This window comes from Oncorhynchus mykiss, chromosome 2 (assembly GCF_013265735.2).
Source record: "Oncorhynchus mykiss isolate Arlee chromosome 2, USDA_OmykA_1.1, whole genome shotgun sequence".
NCBI lineage: Eukaryota > Metazoa > Chordata > Actinopteri > Salmoniformes > Salmonidae > Oncorhynchus > Oncorhynchus mykiss.
Genome location: NC_048566.1, coordinates 49,378,208 through 49,403,425, shown reverse-complemented (window position 1 = coordinate 49,403,425; position 25,218 = coordinate 49,378,208). Strand labels below are relative to the sequence as shown.

The 25,218-nt window shown below is 42.1% G+C and overlaps 1 protein-coding gene across 2 annotated transcripts in view; it reads left to right on the top strand.

The window, feature by feature from the left end:
* Positions 1-25,218, top strand: part of peak1 (pseudopodium-enriched atypical kinase 1) — a 260,615-nt gene that overhangs the window by 23,858 nt on the left and 211,539 nt on the right. The window lies entirely within an intron of this gene.

Genomic DNA, 25,218 nt, shown 5'->3' with positions numbered 1-25,218 from the left:
GCTCGTCAGCTGTCATTACTTGACACCCTGAATCACGTGAATGTCTAAATGAAAAGAAAACAAGGGACTAAGGGGTCCTGCCTAGATAATGGCACATGGCCAGGAGACAGGGATTGGGCCGCTGAGGGAGGACGAGGTGAGAACAGTCTGAACTGGGTTGGTGGTGAGTGACTGGAGCAGTCTCTGGTCCAGGCAAAGCCAGGGGAGCACAAACATATTGAACATAAAGTCACCAGCCACACACTGGGAAACACTTATAAAGATAAATGGAATGTATTGGTTTATCCGTTCCCGACAGCAACCAGGACTTGACAGAGTTTTCCCGACAATTCCCCTTGTGTCTGCCACAGAGTGATCAAATACTGCTGACAACCTGACAAGCTTATGTTCTATTAGTGTGTATTTTTTGTTTTGTATTTTTTAAGCTGCTATCTCATTGACTCATAGGTGACCCATGGGACCTTTTCAATCTATGACGTAGTATTCTCCCTACTGCAGAAACATGACAACTTTGTATATGTGGGTTATGTATTTAATTTGGCACATTATTAAACTCATTATGTTATGGCCATTGGAAATCAATATGGAATTTGTGATGTGATTTTAAGGTGTTTTTACACAAGTTTGTTTGCTGTAGTTTGAAACAGAATTAGATTATTATTATTATTATTATTATTATTATTTATTATTATTTTTTCCATTAATTGCGAAGACATCAAAACTATGGAATCATGTTGAAACCAAAAAAGTGTTAATCAAGTCAACATATAGTCGTAGCCAAAAGTTTTGAGAAGGGCACAAATATTAATTTTCACAAAGTCTGCTGTATAATGGCAATTTGCATATACTCCAGAATGTTATCAAGAGTGATCAGATGAATTGCAATTAATTGCAAAGTCCCTCTTTGCCATTCAAATAACTGAATCCCCCCAAAACATTTCCACTGCATTTCAGCCCTACCACAAAAGGACCAGCTGACATCATGTCAGTGATTCTCTCGTGAACACAGGTGTGAGTGTTGAAGAGGACAAGGCTGGAGATCACTCTGTCATGCTGATTGAGTTAAAATAACAGACTGTAAGCTTCAAAATGAGGGTGGTGCTTGGAATCATTGTTCTTCCTCTGGCAACCATGGTTACCTGCAAGGAAACATGTGCTGTCATCATTGCTTTGCACAAAAAGGGCTTCACAGGCAGGGATATTGCTGCCAGTAAGATTGCACCTAAATCAACCATTTATCGGATCATCAAAAACTTCAGGGAGAGCGGTTCAATTGTTGTGAAGAAGGCTACAAGGGCGCCCAAGAAAGTCCAGCAAGCGCCAGGACGTCTCCTAAAGTTGATTCAGCTGCGGGATCGGGGCACCACCAGTATAGAGCTTGCTCAGGAATGGCAGCAGGCAGGTGTGAGTGCATCTGCACGCACAGTGAGGCAAAGACTTTTGTAGAATGGCCTGGTGTCAAGAAGGGCAGCAAAGAAGCCACTTCTCTCCAGGAAAAACATCGGGGACTGATATTCTGCAAAATATACAGGGATCGGACTGCTGAGGACTGGGGTAAAGTCATTTTCTCTGATGAATCCCCTTTCCGATTGTTTGGGGCATCCGGAAATTGCTTGTCCGGAGAAGACAAGGTGAGCGCTACCATCAGTCCTTTGTTATGCCAACAGAAAAGCATCCTGAGACCATTCATGTGTGGGGTTGCTTCTCAGCCAAGGGAGTGGGCTCACTCACAATTTTGCCGAAGAACACAGCCATGAATAATGAATGGTACCAACACGTCCTCCGAGAGCAACTTCTCCCAAACATCCAGGAACAGTTTGGTGACGAACAATGCCTTTTCCAGCATGATGGATCACTTTGCCATAAGGCAAAAGTGATAACTAAGTGGCTCGGGATATTTTGGATCCATGGCCAGGAAACTCCCCAGACCTTAATCCCATTGAGAACTTGTGGTCAATCCTCAAGAGGTGGTTGAAAACTTGTGGTCAATCCTCATATTCTGACAAACTCCAAGAAATGGTTATGCAAGAATGGGCTGCCGTTAGTCCGTATGTGGCACAGAAGTTAATTGACAGCATGTCAGGGCGGATTGCAGAGTTCTTGAAAAAGAAGTGTCAACTGCAAATATTGACTCTTTGCATCAACTTTATGTAAGTGTCAATAAAAGCCTTTGACACTTATGTGAAATGCTTGTAATTATACTTTAGTATCCCATAGTAACATCTGACAAAAATATCTAAAGACACTGGAGCAGCAAACTTTGTGAAAATTAATATTTGTGTCATTCTCAACTTTTGGCCACGACTGAACACTACCGTTCAAAAGTTTGGGGTCACTTAGAAATGTCCTTGTTTTCCATGAAAACATAGATGAAATTAGTTGCAAAATGAATAGGGAATATCATCAAGACATTGACAGGGTTATAAATAATGATTTTTAATTGAAATAATAATTGTGTCCTTTAAACTTTGCTTTCGTCAAAGAGTCCTCCATTTGCAGCAATTACAGCCTTGCAGACCTTTTGGCATTCGAGTTGTCAATTTGTTGAGGTAATCTGAAGAGATTTCACCCCATGCTTCCTGAAGCACCTCCCACAAGTTGGATTGGCCCGATGGGCTCTTAAGCAGACCTTTTGGCATTCGAGTTGTCAATTTGTTGAGGTAATCTGAAGAGATTTCACCCCATGCTTCCTGAAGCACCTCCCACAAGTTGGATTGGCCCGATGGGCTCTTAAGTACCATACAGTCAAGTTGCTCCTACAACAGCTCAATAGGGTTGAGATCCGGTGACTGTACTGGCCACTCCATTACAGCCAGAATACCAGCTGACTGCTTCTCCCCTAAATAGTTATTGCGTAGTTTGGAGCTGTGCTTTGGGTCATTGTCCAGTTGTAGGAGGAAATTGGCTCCAATTAAGCGCCCTCCACAGGTTATGGCATGGTGTTGCAAATGGAGTGATAGCCTTCCTTTTTCAAGATCCTCTTTACCCTGTACAAATCTCCCACTTTACCACCAACAAAGCACCCCCAGACCTTCACATTGCCTCCACCATGCTTGACAGATGGCGTCAAGCACTACTCCAGCATATTTCTATTTTTTCTGCGTCTCACGAATGTTCTTCTTTGTGATCCGAACACCTCAAACTTAGATTTGTCTATCGATAACACTTTTTTTTCTAATCTTCCACTGTTCAGTGTCTGTTCTTTTTCCCATCTAAATCTTTTTTTGGGGGGGCCAATCTGAGATCTGGCTTTTTCTTTGCAACTCTGCCTAGAAGGCCAGCATACTGGAGTCGCCTCTTGACGTTGAGACTGGTGTTTTTCCGTTTACTATTTAATGAAGCTGCCAGTTGAGGACTTGTGAGGTGTCTGTTTCTCAAACTAGACACTGATGTACATGTCCCCTTGCTCAGTTGTGCACCGGGGCCTCCCACTCTTTCTATTCTGGTTAGAACCAGTTTGTGAGAGAGTGGTACACAGCGTTGTACAAAATCTTCAATTTCTTGGCAATGTCTCGCATGGAATAGGCTTATTTTCTCAAAACAAGAATAGTCTGACGAGTTTCCGAAGAAATGTCTTTGTTTCTGGTCATTTTGAGCCTTTAACCGAACCCACATGGTGGTGCTCCAGATATGGAATAGTGCTAACATAATTGCAAAGGGGTTTTCTTGTGATCAATTAGCCTTTTAAAATTATAAACTTGGAATAGCTAACACAACGTGCCATTGGAACACAGGATGGTTGCTGATAATGGGCCTCTGTACGCCTATGTAGATATTCCATAAAAAATCTGCCTTTTCCAGCTAGAATAGTCATTTACAACATTAACAATGTCTACACTGTATTTCTGATCAATTTGATGTTGTTTTAATGGACAAAAAATGAGCTTTTCTTTCAAAAACAAGGACCTTCCTAAGTGACGCCAAACTTTTGTGTGTGTGTGTGTACACACTGTATTTCCTGAGTTTTCTTATGTCTTCTAGATATCTTCTAGATATAGGACAGACACTTCAAAACCTTATTCCTTCTGTTATTTATTGTGTTTCTATGGGCTATAGTAGTAGTGGCCAAATTCAATATTTTGTCAAATATAGAAAAAAGGTTTGCTACCTAAAGGGGTCCTGAAATTCCAAATCCAATAGCTAAATGATTCATGTTATGACCTTCTTAAAACAACTCCATATGTCAGTATGTCAGCTTAGATCATTAACAATTAATCCATTTCTCACAGTAACAACCAATGATACTGCACACTTCTGGTTCTTTTCCTGTGTTTAGTCCGGACTGCATTCTCACCTGTAGCTAACCACACCAGGGTACCGAGACAACCCTTTTTAAGCGAACCAGTGAGTTGTTTGGAGCGCACCTGCGTGCGGATTTGAGTTTTCAGACCTGTCCAAACGAACTGAATATAGGTTGTAAATGCTCCAAACATCCTTGGTGTGAAAGCCCCCTTAAGAGTCCTACTGTAGGCCTATGTTTCCCTGGCTTCATTGCTCCTAATTGAGTGTGAGGAGTTCGGACAGTTTCCTCTCACTCAGTAGTGGTGGCCTGTTCACAAACGCATGCACGCATGTATACACTAAGGTAATGGTTTATTCTGTCTTTCTACTCACTGCTGCAGGCTGGTGGAATGGTTCTGCTCCATTCACTTTTATGTGCCTTAAATTCCCGAATCTCTGACTGTATTTTTGTGTGCGTGGAGAAGAAGAAACGACTAATTCAATGGGTCCACCTGCCACAACAGGAGTAAGGGTTGGTTTTGTTTCATTTAAAAAGCTACCTTGTGATCTTGGCACTCCTTCAAGACTCGCTCCCTGCAGTCCAAATCAGAAACTGAAACCAAGGTTAGCTTATTTGGCATAACAAGGTGTGGTTGCCCTGTGGGCAGTTGTTCTTTGATACCCTTCTACACCAACCAGAAACTCGTTGGGAAAAAGCCCAAATGCTAAACTCAGTTTTTGTGATGTTTTTTATTTGGTTTGGATTCTTAACTCTTTTACTTTATTGTAGTGTACAAATATTGTATGATTACTTCAGGAAAATATATAGATATATATTTTTTTACATTAGCTAGCATGCCCAATGTGAAAACTGAGTGTCACAGCTGATTTAGCCCATTCAAGATAACATGCTACAGATGAATGAAACAGACACAGAATAATTAGCTAGCTAATGCAGTAGTATAAAGTTGTCATTTACACTCAACAATGTAGTTATAAGTGGGTCGGATTTTCAGTTTGTCTACACGTAGTCGTACGCAGGCACAATTTTCTTTACGATGTGTTTGATCAATGGGTAGGCCTATTAGTTGGCCAAAATGAGTAATTCCAGCAGTTCAGAATGATTTCGATTTTAGGTAGCAAAGCAATCAATATTCTATCCTAAACTTGCTGGGTAGGTGTAGATGAATTGTATACCAATACAGTTACACCAATCCACTGCTTTTAATCTTCGAGGGGGTATGAACAAGTGCACAGGCGAGAAGGGGTGTGACTTGGGATTTGGCTCATGTCATCCTAGTAACTTCAAGTACGCAGTCTTCCCGTTTTTATAGTTAGTCATCGATCATCGTTGAAGCTGACTTCTCAGATAAATAACGATGTTTGATTTAGCTAGCTAGTTGTCATTCTTTTGAGCAAAGCTGCCAGAATGCTCTGAATTATTGGTAAACACATTTTACGACTGGTCCCAACGGTCATCGGTCACCTCAACTTGGATGGCGAGATGAGCGAGCATCTTGACTGAGGAGCAAGGAAGGTATGTTAAAAGCTAGTTAAGTACTCAATGCATTTGTAGACTTTACTATATGGCCTTCTACCTGCATCTACTCTGTATTTGTTCAAGGTAAGCTATAGCCAGTGTTGTTGGCGTGACTGTACTATTCAAGAAAAGTTTGAAGATGAGCTGCTATAGCTAATGTTAGCCTAAATGTTTCACTGACTATTTCACCAGATGTTTATGTTTCATCTCAGTATCCCACAAAACAAATGAACTAGCTAACAAGTTAATGTTAATTCACTCAGAGTGAGAGGGAGGGTGAGCTAGAGATAAATATTTGAAGAGGGAGAGAGCCACTTTGTGTGTGTTTAAAACATTTGGGTCTCCATGACAATTTTACTTTATTGTGGACCCAAATAAATAAGACTGATAAAGCACTGAAATGTGTTTTTCCCCTCAGGGTAACATGAAGGGAATGGGCGGGCTCATAGATCTGGTGGCCAGGGCGGGCTCATAGATCTGGTGGCCAGAGCTGGCTCTCAGGTGGTCGTCACCATGAAGCACTCAGCTAAGGTAAGAATGATGACCTAGTAGTTAGTTTGTTAGAGATCTCTTTGTGTTTGTTTGTCAGAGAGAGAGAGAGAGAGAGAGAGAGAGAGAGAGAGAGAGAGAGAGAGAGAGAGTGAAAATCATTCATATCAATATGAATTAAATCCTTATTGCCCACTGCCATCCGGGCTTCAAACATAGATCAGGCCACCGTCAACGCACAACACTACCCAGTCACTTGATGCCTCTAAAGTTATTTATGTTTTGTGTATTTGTATTGTTTTTTACTTTGCCTGTAAGACAAACTTATTTCATCTTCTCTCAGCAGATGAGATTGTTCTTCCTGGTCATGGAGACGACGGCAACTTGTTCCAGTAACCATTCCTGCAAGCTGAATTTAAATAATTGTTCATTATTTTTGCCATCTTTCATGCCATCCAGTAATGTATCTAGTCAAATCAAACTGATCTTTCTTTAATGTTTTAGTTTTTATATTGGTTGTTGACAGTTCATAATCATACTTAAATGTATGCTATATTTCTCCAATTCAAATGTCTATTATTGTATAAAATTCATTATAGTAATGATTTTTTAATGCAAACAATACCAGCAGTTTAAAAAATAATACATCTAGTGCCAATCTCTTTTGAAACAACCGAGCTGAGTGTTGGTGTTTTTCTCTCATGCCTCTCAATTGAATTAGATTAAAACCGAATAAAACTTTGAATGTTGATCTTTTGAATGTTGTTTTCTCAATTTTAAATGAATTAAATGTTAAAATCTCATAACTCAGGCTCTGCTGAAGGTATCTCAGTGATTTAAAAAAAAAAAATCTGGATTTGGGACCATTTGTCGCTTTCAGAACTGTACAAAACATTTAAAAAGTCAAAATATCACAATGTGAAGGGTTTCCCTAAGCCGCCACACGTGTGTCGTTCAAGTCAAGGTGTGTGTGTGTGTGTGTCTGTGGTATTGCAAGGGGCATGTTGCCTGCTGTAGTTGTTGGCTTAGTGCCAGCGTTTCTTCCCCCTGCGGGAGAGCGTCACCGGAGCATACCTGCGCTAGTTTACCAAACTGACACGTGACAAGGACTCACTCCACTTCAGAGGAGAATGGGCAAAGTGACTCGCCTGGGAAAATAAGCAGCTGATAGTGGGTGGGAATTGGGAACAGAGGGTGGGTCGCCCAATGCCATTGCTGGGCGGGGCTAAATGTCAACACACGGGAGTGTGTATAGTGTCTGTTTACACGTTGTATTTAGGTCATTCTGAGTGACAAAAGCACTTGTCTAAACACAATGTACTTGTGTAAACACAATGCTTCCAGTATGAAGTTTGGCCTGTGTTTGCCCTTCCGTTTTTGGTCTGCACGGTTGAAGTGAGCTTGTGTTTATACAGGACCTCCCGCCCTCACCTACCATCATCCAATCATATCAATGCGGAGCGGTGGGTATGGAGTTCAATTTGGCTTCTGCTGGCCTTCGCAATTGCGTCACACCATCCATATGGCTCCTCCAAACACGTTTTTCGGCTCAAGCATACGTTATTTCAGACCTCCATTCTCACAAGGTGGAGTTACAGTGAAGGGTTGTGAAGTGATGAACATTAGTTAGATTCCCTGTCAAAGAAAGTTTCTTATTTCTGAAAAAGTGCGAGCTGAGATTCTTCTAGTTCCCACATGCACAAGGCCAGGCATTCCCTCTGAAATCCAGCTCTGCTCATGATTTAAGGCATTTTAATTAACTTCGGACAAATGTGCTGCAATTAGCTACAGACGTGCTAGATTTTATGAGCGGAAAACTCTAGAATATGTGGAAATAATAATTGCAATGTAGGTCAAAACTGATACTCCCCTCTTGCAATAGCCTTTTTAAGTCTCAACATCGTGAATCCTTAAACAGATGTCATGCTCAGTGACATCTGGTTAAGTTTCTATTATTTTGATTCCTGCATGGCCTTGCTGTAGTCTAGAGAGAGCTACAGTACTTCCAAGCAGGGGACATCTATTCTGTGCTACTTTGAAGAACACAATGTTGCTCTTTTGGGTCTGAGGTTAGCCTTAGCTGAAAGTGTAATTAATTATATCACAATGCAATGGTGCTGCTACACACTTTTTATTTACTCTCCGGCAGCGCCGTTATCTAAATATAACCCTTGACTGCATCATACAATACAATGGAGCCTGAGGCTAGATAATCATGGTGGCCTCGCACCAGTTAATTACCTGCCCAAGGGAGCGGGGGGTCTGATCCCAGCGTCAGATTGGAAGGCCACCCTATTGAGTTAACATCACTCTGTTATAAAAATGAAAAATTAAAATCAACCCTTGTATAAGTGGAGACAGTTTTAATGGTCACTCAAACTTGCTGGCTAAACCAGCAGTGCTCTTTGTGCCAGGTTCTAATTACTGCCAACTATAGGTCTTCTCGTATCCCAAAATTGAGATCCAAACAGAATTGGATGCACAAAATTCAACTTCAGACCCTACAGGATCCGGTCATAAAAATAATATAATAATCTGACCTGAAACATGTCCGTGTAGAGGGAATTGGATTAAAATCGGGTTGGGTCTGTATCCGACCCAAATGAATCGAAATGTTTTGGACTCAAATTTTCGGTTGTAGGCCTGTCTAAAATAATTGATTTGTGGTCTACAGCTTAGAATTTTCATAATGACATCTCTATAGTTGGATGGAGAACATTTGAGGTTTTTAGAAATGTTTGTTATATATATTTTCATGTGATCATCGCGTGCCAGACTGAGAGCAGCGAGTAATTCATTTTGTCTATCTAACCTAATATTCTGTATTCTTTTACTTTGCAACATTCAAATCTAGCCTATTGCACTGTTTTGATTAACATTGATTTAGACTATAAGGTAGGCTACAGTCTGTTTGACCAGCAAGCTCCACCCTGAGACATGCCTATATAGAAAACTGTAGACCCCACAAAAAACTAGAAAGAGATGGAGCAAGAAGAAGAGTAGAATAAGAGAATGTCAGCAGGATAAACTAGAAAGAGGTAGAAAAAGGGGTGGTAGAAGAGGGTGGGAGGTAGGAATCCTTGAGATTTCTGCTTGTCATTCAGTCGTACTGACAAAGAAGCATTGCTCGGGTCAGGGATGGGTTGGACCATTCATCACCCCGCTTCCCTCTGCTTGCAGAATCAGGTTTAAATATAGTATGTGATGCAAGCTCTTGGATCAGCTCACCCTCTTTTTCCGTACTGGCCCCAACAGTAAAAGCAATGACATCATGACTAATAGGGGCTGGCTGTCTATCCCATCCTTTGACTTCTGCTGCTGAGTGCCAAGCGATTGCAAATATGAATCCCTCTCAATGCCTAACCAGGCCATTCTATCTTCCAACTGACTCTGATCTCCACTGGGACATTGTGTGCCCGCTGTTATGGTAACAGAACAAGGAGGACTATTGTGCTTGGCTCGCGGGTCGGCCTTGCCTTGCCTGAGGCGTTGCTGGAGGGTAAGCCATCATACTAACGGTTCAGCCTGTTCAGAACATTTTCTCTTCTGCGAACTGCGGTGATAACAGCCCAGTTTTGAACAAGAGCCCAGTCGGAGAATGAAGTGAACTAGTCATTATTCTCCTAATCTCCCTCGATAAGGCTCATTCATTATGGGAATATGTCCTTCTCTCTGTCACACTGGAGATAAAACAAACTTTGTACTGACTGCATTTACAGCAACTAGGCCTACTGCTTGTTGAACTTTGGGAACGTTGGTCGTCTGAAAGCCGCCAAGTTTCCTCCAGGCTCTTGGAAAGGTCACGGTGAACTCTTGGTTGCTGCTGCCTTGGGAACTGGGCTTGTTCCAAAGACATGCTCCACAAACCACTGCAAACAGTCTGCCCTTTCCTGCTCTGCTCAGCCCATGAACAAGCTCTCTCTCTGGGGCTAGAGGGAGCTGGAGGGGAGTGGGTGAGCCTGGTGCAAGCTTTGGGAGGAGTGTGGACTGAGCCACCACTTGCATGCTTAATGAATTGCCTGGACTCTTGTCACAAAGTGAGAAGACCTCCACTGCTGTTCTACTTGATATTCAGTTCAGACATGGATTACTGGCATCATAAGTGGTGCTGTTGTGTGAGAACTAACCTGGTCCAGGTTGCTATGTGCTTAGCCAACTCCCCTAAACTTGATATCTGTATAGGCAAGATGTAGATGATGTGATCCAAGTGGTCGTGTCCTCACGTTCAGGATGGGGTGATTACTGTATGTTTGATGTGGTTTGAGGTTAATAGCATGCATATAGGCTATGGTTCTAGTTATGAAAGGGATGACTAGCTTTCCACTGGAGCACGAGATCACAGCCTGGTTACCCCTTCCTTGTCCAGGCGGTTTTACCTCAACTCGCCTCTTCAAGTTCTCCCCCCATTACCTCACTAGGAGGCAGCTTTCAAGAAAGGTAATCCGCCTATTTACCCAATTTAATTCCTGTTAATATTCAACCAATATGATAAATTGAAAGACATTTGTCAATTTTCTTATTCCTATAGGCATACATTTATGCATTTGATCTGTGTCTACTGTATTATGGTTTAAGACTGTTATCAATAGCATTATCCTAGCATATTGGTAAACATCTGCTCTAGACCACGGGTTTAAAGACTGTGTTCACATGGACCCATTTACCCGTTGGCCCACACAGAAATAGCAGCTCGTCAATTAGACACAGAGGAAGGAATTGGTCACGGTTAAAAACAGAAGCAAGAGGATGGCAAGGGGAGCATTAGCATGAATGCCCTGATGTTTATTTGAGTGATTCCTCACGAAACGCACACTGAAAAATACCTAGATTTTTTTTTGGGGGGGGGGGGATTTTCACGAAATGTAATCCATAGAATAGTCCTTTGGAGCAAAGATTGTTCACATAGTTAATTCTAAAGATTTTATTTCTATTAATAATGTGAAATGAACAGCTGAACAGAAAGACTCATGGCAAATTACAGAGGAGGAACTTATTGAGGCAATTAAAGCCTTTAAGTCCGGGTTAACTCGAGGACTGGATGGCATACCAGTTGAGGTACTGTATACCAAACCTTATTTCATGCACTCAGAGGACCAATATTAGCATGGTTTACCCACTCCTATAAAAGTGGTAGATTATCAGACACGTAACCAACCAGGTCTGATTTCAATATTACTGAAAGAGGGCCCGGTTGGTAAATATAAAGATCAATACAAAATCAATAATAATTGTGGTCCCTTATACTTCAGTGTTGTGACGCATAAATTCTAGCATAGTGCATATAATTAAAAAGGTATTTTCGGATATTATTCATCCCGTTCTTCTCTGCAGATCTCCTCACGCTCTGTCAGGTTGGATGGGGAGCGTCGCTGCACAGCTATTTTCAAGTCTCTCCAGAGATGTTCAAACTCTGGCTGGGCCACTCAAGGACATTGAGACTTGTCCCGAAGCCACTCCTGCATTGTCTTGTTGGAAGGTGAACGTTCTCCCCATAGCAGGTTTTCATCAAGGATCTCTCTGGACTTTGCCCAGTTCATCTTTCCCTCGATCCTAACTAGCCTCCCAGTCACCTGCCGCTGAAAAACATCCTCACAGCATGACGCTGCCACCACCATGCTTCACCTTAGAGATGGTGCCAGATTTCCTTCTGACGTGACGCTTGGCATTCAGGCCAAAGAGTTCAATCTTGGGTTCATCAGACCAGAGAATCAGTTTTTTCATGGTCAGAGTTCTTTAGGTGCCTTTTGGCAAACTCCAAGCGGTTTGTCATGTGCCTTTTACTGAGGAGTGGCTTCCGTCTGGCCACTCTAAAAATAAAGGCCTGATTGGTGAAGTGCTGCAGAGATGGTTGTCCTTCTGGAAGGTTCTCCCATCTCCACAGAGGAACTCTGGAGCTCTGTCAGAGTTACCATCGGGTTCTTGGTCACCTCCATGACCAAGGACCTTCTCCCCCGATTGGTCAGTTGGCCAGGCGGCCAGCTCTAGGAAGAGTCTTGGTGGTTCCAAACTTCTCCCAATGAAAAATGATGGAGGCCACTGTGTTCTTGGGGACCTTCAATGCTGCAGACATGTTTTGGTACCCTTCCCCAGATCTGTGCCTCAACACAATCCTGTCTCTGAGCTCTACGGACAATTTCTTCGACCTTATGGCTTGATTTTTGCTGTGACATGCACTGTCAACTGTGGGACCTGGTCTAACAGGTGTGTGCCTTTCCAAATCATGTCCAATCAATTTAATTTACAACAGGTGGACTCCAGTCAAGTTCAAACATCTCAAGGATGATCAATGGAAACAACAGGATGCACCTGAGCTCAATTTCGAGTCCCATAGCAAAGGTTCTGAATACTTTTTTTTTTTTTGCAAAAATAAATAAATAAAATAACTGTTTTTGCTTTGACATTATGGGGTACTATGTGTAGTCAAGGGGTCTGAATAGTTTCTCAATGCACTGGGGATAATATAAGACAGTTACTTGAAACAATACAATAATAATATAACACTAAGACAAATCTGGGAAACCAGGCTTGTTATTCATAGCTGACTTTGAAAAGGCTTTTGATAAAGTATGACTGGAAATGATACAGTTGAAGTCGGGCTTACATACACCTAAGCCAAATACATTTAAACTACATTTTTCACAATTCCTGACATTTAATCCTAGTAAAAATTCACTGTCTTAGGTCAGTTAGAATCACCACTTTATTTTAAGAATATGAAATGTCAGAATAATAGTACAGAGAGATGTATTTCAGCATTCATCGCATTCCCAGTGGGTCAGAAATGTACATACACTCAATTAGTATTTGGTAGCATTGCCTTTAAATTGCTTAATTTGGGCCAAACGTTTCGGGTAACCTTCCACAAGCTTCTCACAATAAATTGGGTGAATTGTGGCCCATTCCTCCTGACAGAGCTGGTGTAACTGCATCAGGTTTGTTGGTCTCCTTGCTCGCACACGCTTTTTCAGTTCTGCCCACAGATTTTTTTATAGGATTGAGGTCAGAGCTTTGTGATGGCCACTCCAATACCTTGACTTTGTTGTCCTTAAGCCATTTTGCCACAACTTTGGAAGTATGCTTGGGGTCATTGTCCTTTTGGAAGACCCATTTGCGACCAAGCTTTAACTTCCTGACTGATGTCTTGAGATGTTGCTTCAATATATCCACATAACATCGTTTTACTGTGGATATATATATATATTTTTTTTACATGTTTCCTCCAGCATCTTCACAAGACCCTTTGTTGTTTTTCTGGGATTGATTTGCACTATTCGCACCAAAGTACGTTCATTTCTAGGAGACAGAACGCGTCTCCATCCTGAGCGGTATGGCAGTTGCGTGGTCCCATGGTGTTTATACTTGTGTACTATTGTTTGTACAGATGACCGTGGTACCTTCAGGCATTTGGAAATTGCTCCCAAGGATGAACTAGACTTGTGGAGGTCTACAATTGTTTTTCTGAGGTCTTGGCTGATTTCTTTTGATTTTCCCATGTTGTCAAGCAAGGAGGCTCTGAGGTTGAAGGTAGGCCTTGAAATACATCCACAGGTACACCTCCAATTGATTCAAATTATGTCAATTAGCCTATCAGAAGATTCTGAAGCCATGACATCATTTTCTGGTTATTTTCCAAGCTGTTTAAAGACATTGTCAACTTCTGACCCACTGGAATTGTGATAGTGAATTATAAGTGAAATAATTTGTCTGTAAACAATTGTTGGAAAAATTACGTATGTTATGCACAAAGTAGATGTCCTGACCGACTTGCCAAAACTATAGTTTGTTAACAAGAAATGTGTTAATTGGTTGAAAAACAAGTTTTAATGACTCCAACCTAAGTGTATGTGAACTTCCGACTTCAACTGTATATAAATGCTTGGAATATTTCACGTTTGGATAATTAAGTGTATAGTAACCCTAGGTGTAAAATAGTAAATAATGGCTACTTCTCAAAGTAGTAAACTGTACAAGGAGTATAACAAGGTTGTACACTATCGGCATATCTATTCAATGTCCATCTAAATGTTTATTATTAAAATCTGATCCAACAATTATATTAACGGGCTATAAATCCAGGGCTTAAAAACAAAGCTGTCGTTGTATGCTGATTCATGTTTTCTTTTAAAACCACAACTTGGATCCCTCCACAGCATCATAGAGGATCTAGATAATTTTTTGAACCTCTGGATTACAACCCGGTTATGATAAGTGTGTGTACAGTACCACAGTGTTTTCAGTACCATACAGTACCATTCAAAAATGTGGACACACCTACTCATTCAAGGGTTTTCTTTATTTAAAATATTTTCTACATTGTAGAATAGTGAAGGCATCAAAATGATGAAATAAACCATATGTAATCATGTAGTAACCAAATAAGTGTTAAACAAATATATTTGCGATTTATGATTGTTCAAAGTAGCCACCTTGACAGCTTTGCACACTCTTTGCATTCTCTCAACCATTTTAATCCTGGAATACTTTTCCAACAGTCTTGAAGGAGTTCTTACTTATGCTGAGCACTTGTTGGCTGCTTTTCCTTCACTCTGTGGTCCAACTCATCCCAAACCATCTTAATTTGGTTGAGGTCGAGGGATTGTGGAGGCCAGGTCATCTGATGCAGCACTCCCTCACTCTCCTTCTTGGTCAAATTGCCCTTGCACAGCCTGGAGATGTGTTGGGTCATTGTCCTGTTAAAAACAACTAATAGTCCCACTATGCGCAAACCAGATGGGATGGGGGATTGCTGCAGAATGCTGTGGTAGCCATGCTGGTTAAGTGTGCCTTGAATTCTAAATAAATCACAGACAGTGTCACCAGCAAAGCACCTCCACACCATCAGACCTGCTCCTCCATGCTTCATGGTGGGAACCACACGTGTGGAGATTATCCGTTCTGAACCAAATATGAACGCAACATGTGAAGTGTTGGTCCCATGTTTCGTGAGCTGTAATAAAATATCCTAGAAATGTTCCATATGCACACAAAAAGCTTATTTCTCTCAAATTTGGTACACACATTTTTTTATATCCCTGTTAGTGAGCATTTTTCCTTTGCCAAGATAATCCATCCACCAGACAGGTGTGCCATATCAAGACGCTGATTAAACAGCATGTTCATTACACAGGTGCAACTTGTGTAGAGGACAATAAAAGGTCACTCTAAAAGGTGCAGTTTTTTTCACTCAATACAATGCCACAGACCTCAAGTTTTGCGGGAACGTGCAATTGGCATGCTGACTGCAGGCACGTCCACCAGAGCTGTGGCAAAATAATTGAATGATAATTCCACTACCATTCGCCACGTCTAACGTCATTTTAGAGAATTTGACACTGTGTCCAACTGGCCTCAACCCCAGACCATGTGTATGCGTGAGGGATTTGCTGATTGTGAACAGAGTCCCCCATGGTGGCGGTGGGGTTATAGTATGGGGAGGCATGAGCTATGGACAACGAACACAATTGCATTTTATCGACGGTTATTTGAATGCACAGAGATACCGTGACGAGATGCTGAGGGCCATTGTCGTGCCATTCATCTGCCACCATCACCTCATGTTTCAGCATAATGCCCGGCCCCATTTCACAAGGATCTGTACACAATTCTTGGAAGCTGAAAATGTCCCAGTTCTTCGATGGCCTGTATACTTCACCAGACATGTTCCCTTTTGAGCATGTTTGGGATGCTGTGTACGACAGCATGTTCCAGTTCCCACCAATATCCAGCAACTTTGCACAGCCACTGAAGAGGAGTGGGACAACATTCCATACCCTATAATTGCAAAATAGTTGAGATTTTTGATGTTCCGATTCCATGGCATGTGGTTTATGAACTGATACTCAAAATGGCGCGTAATTTAAAACTTTGTTTTTCATTTTAAATTATACAAAATTCTTGCAACAATAGAATTTTAGAAAGATGGGGGATACAACCATCCCAGCTCTGCAGATTTTGCTGCGAAGACTCAGGATCATTAGATTATTTGTTTTTGTACTGTCCATATATAGCTTGTTTTTGGTCGTAGGTTCAGGAATGGCTGAAGAATTGCAACATTTACCTGGAATGAACTCTGCAAATAGCACTGCTGGGTGATCTGAAAAGTCATAGTCAGTTGATCAATAATATAATGATACTCTTTGCTGTTCACTTGTGCTGAAAAGATGGGAGTTCCATACACTAATGGCTCGGTATAATACTGTATGTTTCCTTGAATTTGTTCTAGACCTGGGGACTGTGAAAAATAACCCTGGTGGCGTAAGTGTGTGTTTGTCAGTGCTTTTTGTAAGTTGACTATGCAAACAATTTGGAATTTCTAACACATTAATGTTTCTTATAAAACAAGCAGTGTCGCATTCAGTCTTTCCTCAACTCTTTGCCAAGAGAGACATAGCATGCGTTGTATTAATAAAAGCCCTCTGATTACAATTAAGAAAAAGTCATGCGAGTTTGTTCTGGGTCAGCTGCATCTTAACTAGGTCTTAATTTGTAGCACTTGACCATAAAACTGCACAATAATCAAGATGAGATAAAACTAGAGCCTGCAGCACTTTCTTTGAAGTGTGGTGTCAAAAAAGCAGAGCATCTCTTTAAGGACAGACCTCCCCCATCTTTACAACCATTGAATCTATATGTTTTGACTATGACAGTTTACAATCCAAGGTAACACCAAGTAATTTAGTCTCCTCAACTTGTTCAACAGCCACACTATTCATTACTAGATTATAGAATTTATGGAATGATTTGTACCAAATACAATGCTCTTAGTTTTAGAGATGTTAAGGACCAGTTTATTACTGGCCACCCGTTCGTTCCAAAACAGACTGCAACTCTTTTCTAAGGGTTTCAGTCACATCATTAGCTGTGGTTGCTGATGTGTACATGGTTGAATCATCAAATCAAATGTATTTATAAAGCCCTTCTTACATCAGCTGATATCTCAAAGTGATATACAGAAACCCAGCCTAAACCCCCAAACACCAAGCAATGCAGGTGTACAAGCACTGTGGCTAGGTAAAACTCCCTAGAAAGGCCAGAACCTAGGAAGAAACCTAGAGAGGAACCAGGCTATGAGGGGTGGCCAGTCCTCTTCGGGCTGTGCCGGGTGGAGATTATAACAGAACATGGCCAAGATGTTCAAATGTTCATAGATGACCAGCAGGGTCAAATAATAATAGTCACAGTGGATGTCGAGGGTGCAACAGGTCAGCACCTCAGGAGTAAATGTCAGTTGGCTTTTCATAGCCGATCATTCAGAGTATCTCTACCGCTCCTGCTGTCTCTAGAGAGTTGAAAACAGCAGGTCTGGGACAGGTAGCATGTCCGGTGAACAGGTTAGGGTTCCATAGCCACAGGCAGAACAGTTGAAACTGGAGCAGCAGCACGGCCAGGAGGACTGGGGACAGCAAGGAGTCATCAGGCCAGGTAGTCCTGAGGCATGGTCCTAGGGCTCTGGTCCTCCGAGAGAGAAAGAAAGAGAGAAGGAAAGAAAGGGGGAATTAAAGAGAGCATACTTAAATTCACTCAAGACACTGGAGAAGACAGGATAAATATTCCAGATATAATAGACTGACACTAGCCCCCTGACACAAACTACTGCAGTATAAATACTGGAGGCTGAGATCTCCACAAAGATCTCCGCCACGGCACAACCCAACCGGCCAACCCAGACAGGAAGATCACGTCAGTGACTCAACCCACTCAATTGACGCACCCCTCCTAGGGACGGCATGGAAGAGCATCAGTAAGCCAGTGACTCAGCTCCTGTAATAGGGTTAGAGGCAGAGAATCCCAGGGGAAACAGGGGAACCGGGCAGAGACAGCAAGGGCGGTTCGTTGCTCCAGAGCTTTTCCGTTCACCTTCACACTCCTGGGCCAGAATACACTCAATCATAGGAGCTACTGAAGACATGAGTCTTCAATAAAGACTTAAAGGTTGAGACCGAGTCTGCATCTCTCTCATGGGTATGCAAACCATTCCATAAAAATGGAGCTCTATAGGAGAAAGCCCTGCCTCCAGCTGTTTGCTTAGAAATTCTAGGAACAGTTAGGAGGCCTGCGTCTTGTGACCGTAGCGTATGTGTAGGTATGTACGGCAGGAGCAAATCGGAAATATGGGTAGGAGCAAGCCCATAGAGTGCTTTGTAGGTTGTGAATCATCCAAGTACATTTACGTGGTTGACATTAGATAAGCTTTCAATCAATAATCAGTCATTTGTGTCAGTGCAGTACATATTGAGTGTCGTTCTCTATAAGCATGCTGAAATTCTGTTGTTAATTTGTTTACAGAGAAGTATCATTGTATTTGGTGAGACCATTTTTTAAAAATGTTTTACAATAGTTTGCTAAGAGCAGGCAGCAAGCTGATAGGTCTGCTGTTAGAACCAGTGAAGGCTGCTTTACCATGCTTGGGTAGCAGTCCAACGTACAAGTGTGGTTTTAGTGCATACCAGGAGAACCCTACCTGCCCAAATGCATAGTGCCAACTGTAAGTATGGTGGAGGATAAATCATATACATTCTAGACTATTCTGTGCTTCCAACTTTGTGGCAACAGTTTGGCCAAGGCCCTTTCCTGTTTTAGCATGACAATGCCCCCTTGCACAAAGCGAGGTCCATAGAGAAATGGCCATAATTTAGGAATGAGATGTTCGACGAACAGGTGTCCACATACTTTTTATGGGGATTTTTTATTATGTCACAGTGCCTTGCAAAGGTATTCACCCCTTGGCATTATTTCCTATTTTGTTGCATTTTTATTTGGATTTCATGTAATGGACATACACAAAATAGTCCAAATTTGGTGAAGTGAAATGAAAAAAAAAACTTGTTTCAACAAATTTCAACAAAATAAAAAACAGAAAAGTAATGCGTGCAAATGTATTCACCCCCCTTTTCTTTGAAGCCCCTAAATAAGATCTGGTGCAACCATGTACCTTCAGAAGTCACATAATTAGTGAAATAAAGCCACCTGTGTGCAATCTAAGTCACGTTATCTGTCACATGATCTCAGTATATATACAGTTAAAGTCGGAAGTTTACATACACTGTAAAATTGGAGTCATTAAAACTCAAATTTCTTGATAACAAACTATAGTTTTGGCAAGTTGGTTAGGACATCTACTTTGTGCATGACACAAGTAATTTTCCCAACAATTGTTTACAGACAGATTATTTCACTGTTTCACAATTGCAGTGGGTCAGAAGTTAAGTGCCTGTGCCTTTAAACAGCTTGGAAACCTCCAGAAAATGATGTCATGGCGTTAGAAGCTTCTGATAGGCTAATTGACATAATTTGAGTCAATTGGAGGTGTACCTGTGGATGTATTTCAAGGCCTACCTTGAAACTCAGTGCCTCTTTGCTTGACAACAATGGAAAATCAAAAGAAATCAGCCAAGACCTCAGAAAAACAATTACAGACCTCCACAAGTCTGGTTCATCCTTGTGAGCAATTTCCAAACGCCTGAAGGTACCACGTTCATTTGTACAAACAAGCAAGTATAAATGCCATGGGACCACGCAGCCGTCATACCACTCAGGAAGGAGACGCGTTTTGTCTCCTAGAGATGAGAACGTACTTTGGTGTGAAAAGTGCAAATCAATCCCAAAACAACAGCAAAGGACCTTGTGAAGATGCTGGAGGAAACCGGTACAAAAGCATCTATATCCACAGTAAAACGAGTCCTATATCGACATAACCTGAAAGGCCGCTCAGTAAGGAAGAAGCCACTGGTCCAAAACCGGCATAAAAAAGCCAGACTACAGTTTGCAACTACACATGGGGACAAAGATCGTACTTTTTGGAGAAATTATGGAACAAAAATATAACTGTTTGGCCATAATGACCATCGTTATGTTTGGAGGAGAAATGGGGAGGCTTGCAAGCCGAAGAACACCATCCCAACCGTGAAGCCCGGTAGTGGCAGCATCATGTTGTGGTGGTGCTTTGCTGCAGGAAGGACTGGTGCACTTCACAAAATAGATGGCATCATGAGGAGAGAAAATTATGTGGATATATTGAAGCAACATCTCAAGACATCAGTCAGGAAGTTCAAGCTTGGACAATGACTCCACGCATACTTCCAAAGTTGTGGCAAAATGGCTTAAAGATACCAAAGTCAAGGTATTGGAGTGGCCATCATAAAGCCCTAACCTCAATCCTATAGAATATTTGTGGGCAGAACTGAAAAAGCGTGTGCGAGCAAGGAGGCCGACAAACCTGACTCAGTTACATCAGCTCTGTCAGGATGAATGGGACAAAATTCACCCAACTTATTGTGGGAAGCTTGTGGAAGGATACCTGAAATGTTTGACCCAAGTTTAATAATTTTAAAGGCAATGCTACCAAATAGTAATTGAGTGCATTTAAACTTCTGACCACTGGGAATGTGATGAAATAAATAAAAGCTGAAAGAAATAATTTTCTCTATTATTCTGACATTTCACATTCTTACAAATTGCTTTTTTACACAAATTGCTAGGATTAAATGTCAGGAATTGTGAAAAACTGAGTAAATGTTTTTGGCTAAGGTGTATGTAAACTTTCGACTTCAACTGTAATTTACATACATACATACATACGGCTCCCGAGTGGCCCCAGTGGTCCAAGGCACTGCATCTCAGTGCTAGAGGTGTCACTATATACCCTTTTTACTGGTACTGTATGTTGAAGAGGGTGGGGCTTAAGCTGCTTCCCTTTCTCACCCAATGGCCCCGTTGAAAGAAATGTCTGTTTTTTGCCCATTTTTACCACACACTTGTTGTTTGTTTACATGGATTTTATAATGTATGTTTTTCCCCCAACACGACTTTCCATCGATTTCTATAGCAGACCCTCATGCCAAATTGTGTCAAAAGCTTTTTTGAAATCAACAAAACATGAGAAGACTGTCTTTGTTTTATTTTGTTTGTTTGCAATTAGGGTGTGCAGGGTGAATATATGGTCTGTTTTATGGTAATTTGGTAAAAATCCAATTTGTAATTTGCACAGTACATTGTTTTCACTGAGGAAATGTCCAAGTCACTGTCTCTGTCAGAGAGTGTCTCCCATTTCCTCTGTGTGTACCTGCCAGCTTGAGAGAGAGTAGCGAAGATAAAGGAGAAAAAAATGAGGGACAAATGAAGTGAGAAAAAAGGTTGAGAAAAGAGAGGGATGGATGAGAGAAAGAGAAGCCGCGGGACAGACCATGAGAAATGGGGTTCATTCAATTCCAAGAGAAAGAGGGACAGAGAATGGAAGTTGGAAATCCTAAAATCCTTAAATGGCCATCCTTTTGTTGTCATTTTTCTTTATGACAACCACTGGTCTGAAAGGATCTGATAGTTGAGAACAAAAAAGTAAAATCCTCTCAGCTCTTTTAATCTACAGCATTAGTGGTTGGAGTGTAAACAAGGAGGGGCTGCTATTCTAGATGATTGGGAAACAGACCAAGAGGAAAGTGACAGAGAGAGACAAGGAGAGGGATCAGGAAAGAGAGGGAATTTATTTATGTATTCCGCACACAGCAACGCTGCCCCTTCAGCGTACTCTGGAAATAGAATCCCCAGCAAAACAGTGCAGCAACCCCACCTCCACAACAACCCTCACACGTGCACAAACATACAGAAATGGTAACACTAATGCAGCCACCACCTGGAGAGCGGTCCATCCTGACAGTAAAGGGCGAGGGGTGAAGTTTTTCCGCCCTGGGCGTGACCCCATGTTGAGGGAGAAGCTGGAGGGGTTTTCAGGGGGAGGACATGTCCTGTGCCCTCTACGCCGAAATCTCCCCTCACTTCCTGGCCCCAGACCACAAGCAGACAATAAATACGCATGTTAGTGTTGGACTCCGGTTCAAGGAGACAAGTCATGTTGAGCAACCCGGGCCCTCTTACAAAGGAAAAATGAAAAAGGATTTAGCGTAAACAGACCTCCGACCTGGCAGTCTCCACTTACTTCAGCACTTTGTTCCAAACTCCTGTGTAGGCCTACAGTGCATCCAAGGCCTTATATAGCATTGTGTCTGCTGGAGCGGCCTCTAAGGAAGGTGAAATCAGAATGCCATGCCTGCAGATGGAGACAAATTGAGGTCAAGGCAAGATCTTAACCCGTGGTACTGGTGAGAGTCATAGGGTTTTAATGAAAAATAGGATTCAACAATGCTGTCAGAATGGGAAAAAAAGCTATTGACTTAGTCGGTGAGGGGGATGGAGTTTTTTTTAACATTATCCTTATATTCTTTCAGTGAGTCATGGTTTGTCTCAGAGAGAAGTGTAGCATTGGGCGTGTCACTGGGTGTCAGTGAAGATGAGGTTGAATAATTGAGTTAGCCTAATATTGTGTAGTGTTATTTGCTGCAGGCCCAACAGATTCCATCAAGACCAAATGTAACCAAATCTAAAAGGCCTTTGCCTTGTTGACAATCTCACTAGTTCTCCATTGTTAGATACAGAAACAATATTCTCTCACCCAATATGAACACACAGGGCATATACCTATGTCAATACTTTATTTTTTTTTATTTCACCTTTATATAACCAGGTAGGCTAGTTGAGAACAAGTTCTCATTTACAACTGTGACCTGGCCAAGATAAAGCAAAGCAGTGTGAATAACATCAACACAGAGTTACACATGGATTAAACAAACACACAGTCAATAATACAAAAGAAGAACTCTATATACCATGTGTGTAAATAAGGTAGGTAAGGCAATACATAGGCCATAGTGGCAAATAATTACAATTTAGCAATTAAACACTGGAATGGTAGATTTGCAGAAGATGAATGTGCAAGTAGAGATACTGGGGTGCAAAGGAACAAAATAAATAACAGTATGGAGATGAGGTAGTTGGATGGGCTATTTACAGATGGGCTATGTACAGGTGCAGTGATCTGTGCTTCAAGCTAGTGAGAGAGATATGAGTCACCAGCTTCAGTGATTTTTGCAGTTCGTTCCAGGCGTTCCAGCAGCAGAGAACTGGAAGGAAAGGCGGGCGTAGGAGGAATTGGCTTTGGGGGTGACCAGTGAGATATACCTGCTGGAGCGTGTGCTACGGGTGGGTGCTGCTATGGTGACCAGTGAGATAAAGTGGGGCTTTACCTAGTAAAGACTTATAGATTACCTGGAGCCAGTGGGTTTGGCGACGAATATGAAGCAAGGGCCAGCCAACGAGGGCATACAGGTCGCAGTGATGGGTCGTGTATGGGGCTTTGGTGATAAAACAGATGGCACTGTGATAGACTACATCCAATTTGCTGAGTAGAGTGTTGGAGGCTATTTTGTAAATTACATCACCGAAGTCAAGGATCGGTAGGATAGTTAGTTTTACGAGTATGTTTGGCAGCATGAGTGAAGGATGCTTTGTTTGAAAAATAGATGAATGTGAGTCTGGAGAGTTTGCAGTCTAACCAGACACCTAGGTATTTGTAGTTGTCCACATATTCTAAGTCAACCGTCTGGAGTAGTGATGCTGGACGGGCAGGCAGGTGCAGGCAGCGATCGGTTGAAAAGCATGCAATTAGTTTTACTTGCATTTAAGAGCAGTTGGAGGCCACGGAAGGAGAGTTGTATGGTATTGAAGCTCGTCTGGACGATAGTTAACGCAGTGTCGAAGGAAGGGCCAGAAGTATACAGAATGGTGTCGTCTGCGTAGAGGTGGATCAGAGAATCACCAGCAGCAAGAGTGACATCATTGATGTATACAGAGAAAAGAGTCGGCCCGAGGATTGAACCCTGTGTCACCCCCATAGAGACTGCCAGAGGTCCGGACAACAGGCCCTCCAATTTGACACACTGAACTCTGTCTGAGAAGTAGTTGGTGAACCAGGCGAGGCAGTCATTTGAATAACCAAGGCTGTTGAGTCTGCCGATAAGAATGTGGTGATTGACAGTCGAAAGCCTTGGCCAGGTCAATGAATACAGCTGCACAGTATTGTCTCTTATCGATGGCGGTTATGATATCGTTTAGGACCTTGAGCGTGGCTGAGGTGCACCAATGGCCAGCTCGGAAACCAGATTGCATAGCGGAGAAGGTACAGTGGGATTCGAAATGGTCGGTGATCTTTTTGTTAACTTGGCTTTCGAAGATCTTAGAAAGGCAGGGTAGGGTAGAATAGACCCAAACTGCTACAGACCTATATCTGTCTCCCCTTTTGAAGAGGGGGATGACCGCGGCAGCTTCCCAATCTTTGGGGATCTCAGACGATACGAAAGAGGTTGAACAGGCTAGTAATATTGGTTGCAACAATTTCGGCAGATAATTTAAGAAAGAGAGGGTCCAGATTGTCTAGCCCGGCTGATTTGTAGGGGTCCAGATTTTGCAGCTCTTTCTGAACACTAGCTATCGGGATTTGGGTGAAGGAGAAATGGGGGAGGCTTGGGCAAGTTGCTGTGGGGGGTGCAGAGCTGTTGGCCAGGGTAGGGGTAGCCAGGTAGAAAGCATGGCCAGCCGTAGAAAAATGCAATTATCAATTATCACGGATTTATCGGTGGTAACAGTGTTTCAGAGCTTTTTGGAGTTTGTGCTACAGGATGCAAATTTCTGTTAGGAAAGCAACGGTTTTTCAAACTGCCTGAGTATATTGGTTCCTAACTTCCCTGAAAAGTTGCATATCGCGGGGATATTCGATGCTAATGCAGTACGCCACAGGATGTTTCTGTGCTAGTCAAGGGCAGTCAGGTCTGGAGTGAACCAAGGGCTATATCTGTTCCTGGTTCTATATTGTATTTTCCATTTCTCTAACAACCTGCTATAACATGCAAACCCCAAGTCTCTGCATTGAGGATGCTAACAGGGCTCTAATGATAAGCTGTCGCTAGGTAAACAAGCCCAAATCTTGGGTCACTGACTAATGACAATCCTAAAATGACAAGATTTCAGTTTCTTAGTCTTATTTTTGCCCTATTCATGTACCATTGGCTAATGTGCCTTATCTGGCTGGCTTGAGCGGCAGGGATCTGTGAAGTTCCCGCTAAACGAGGGAGCGTGTAACA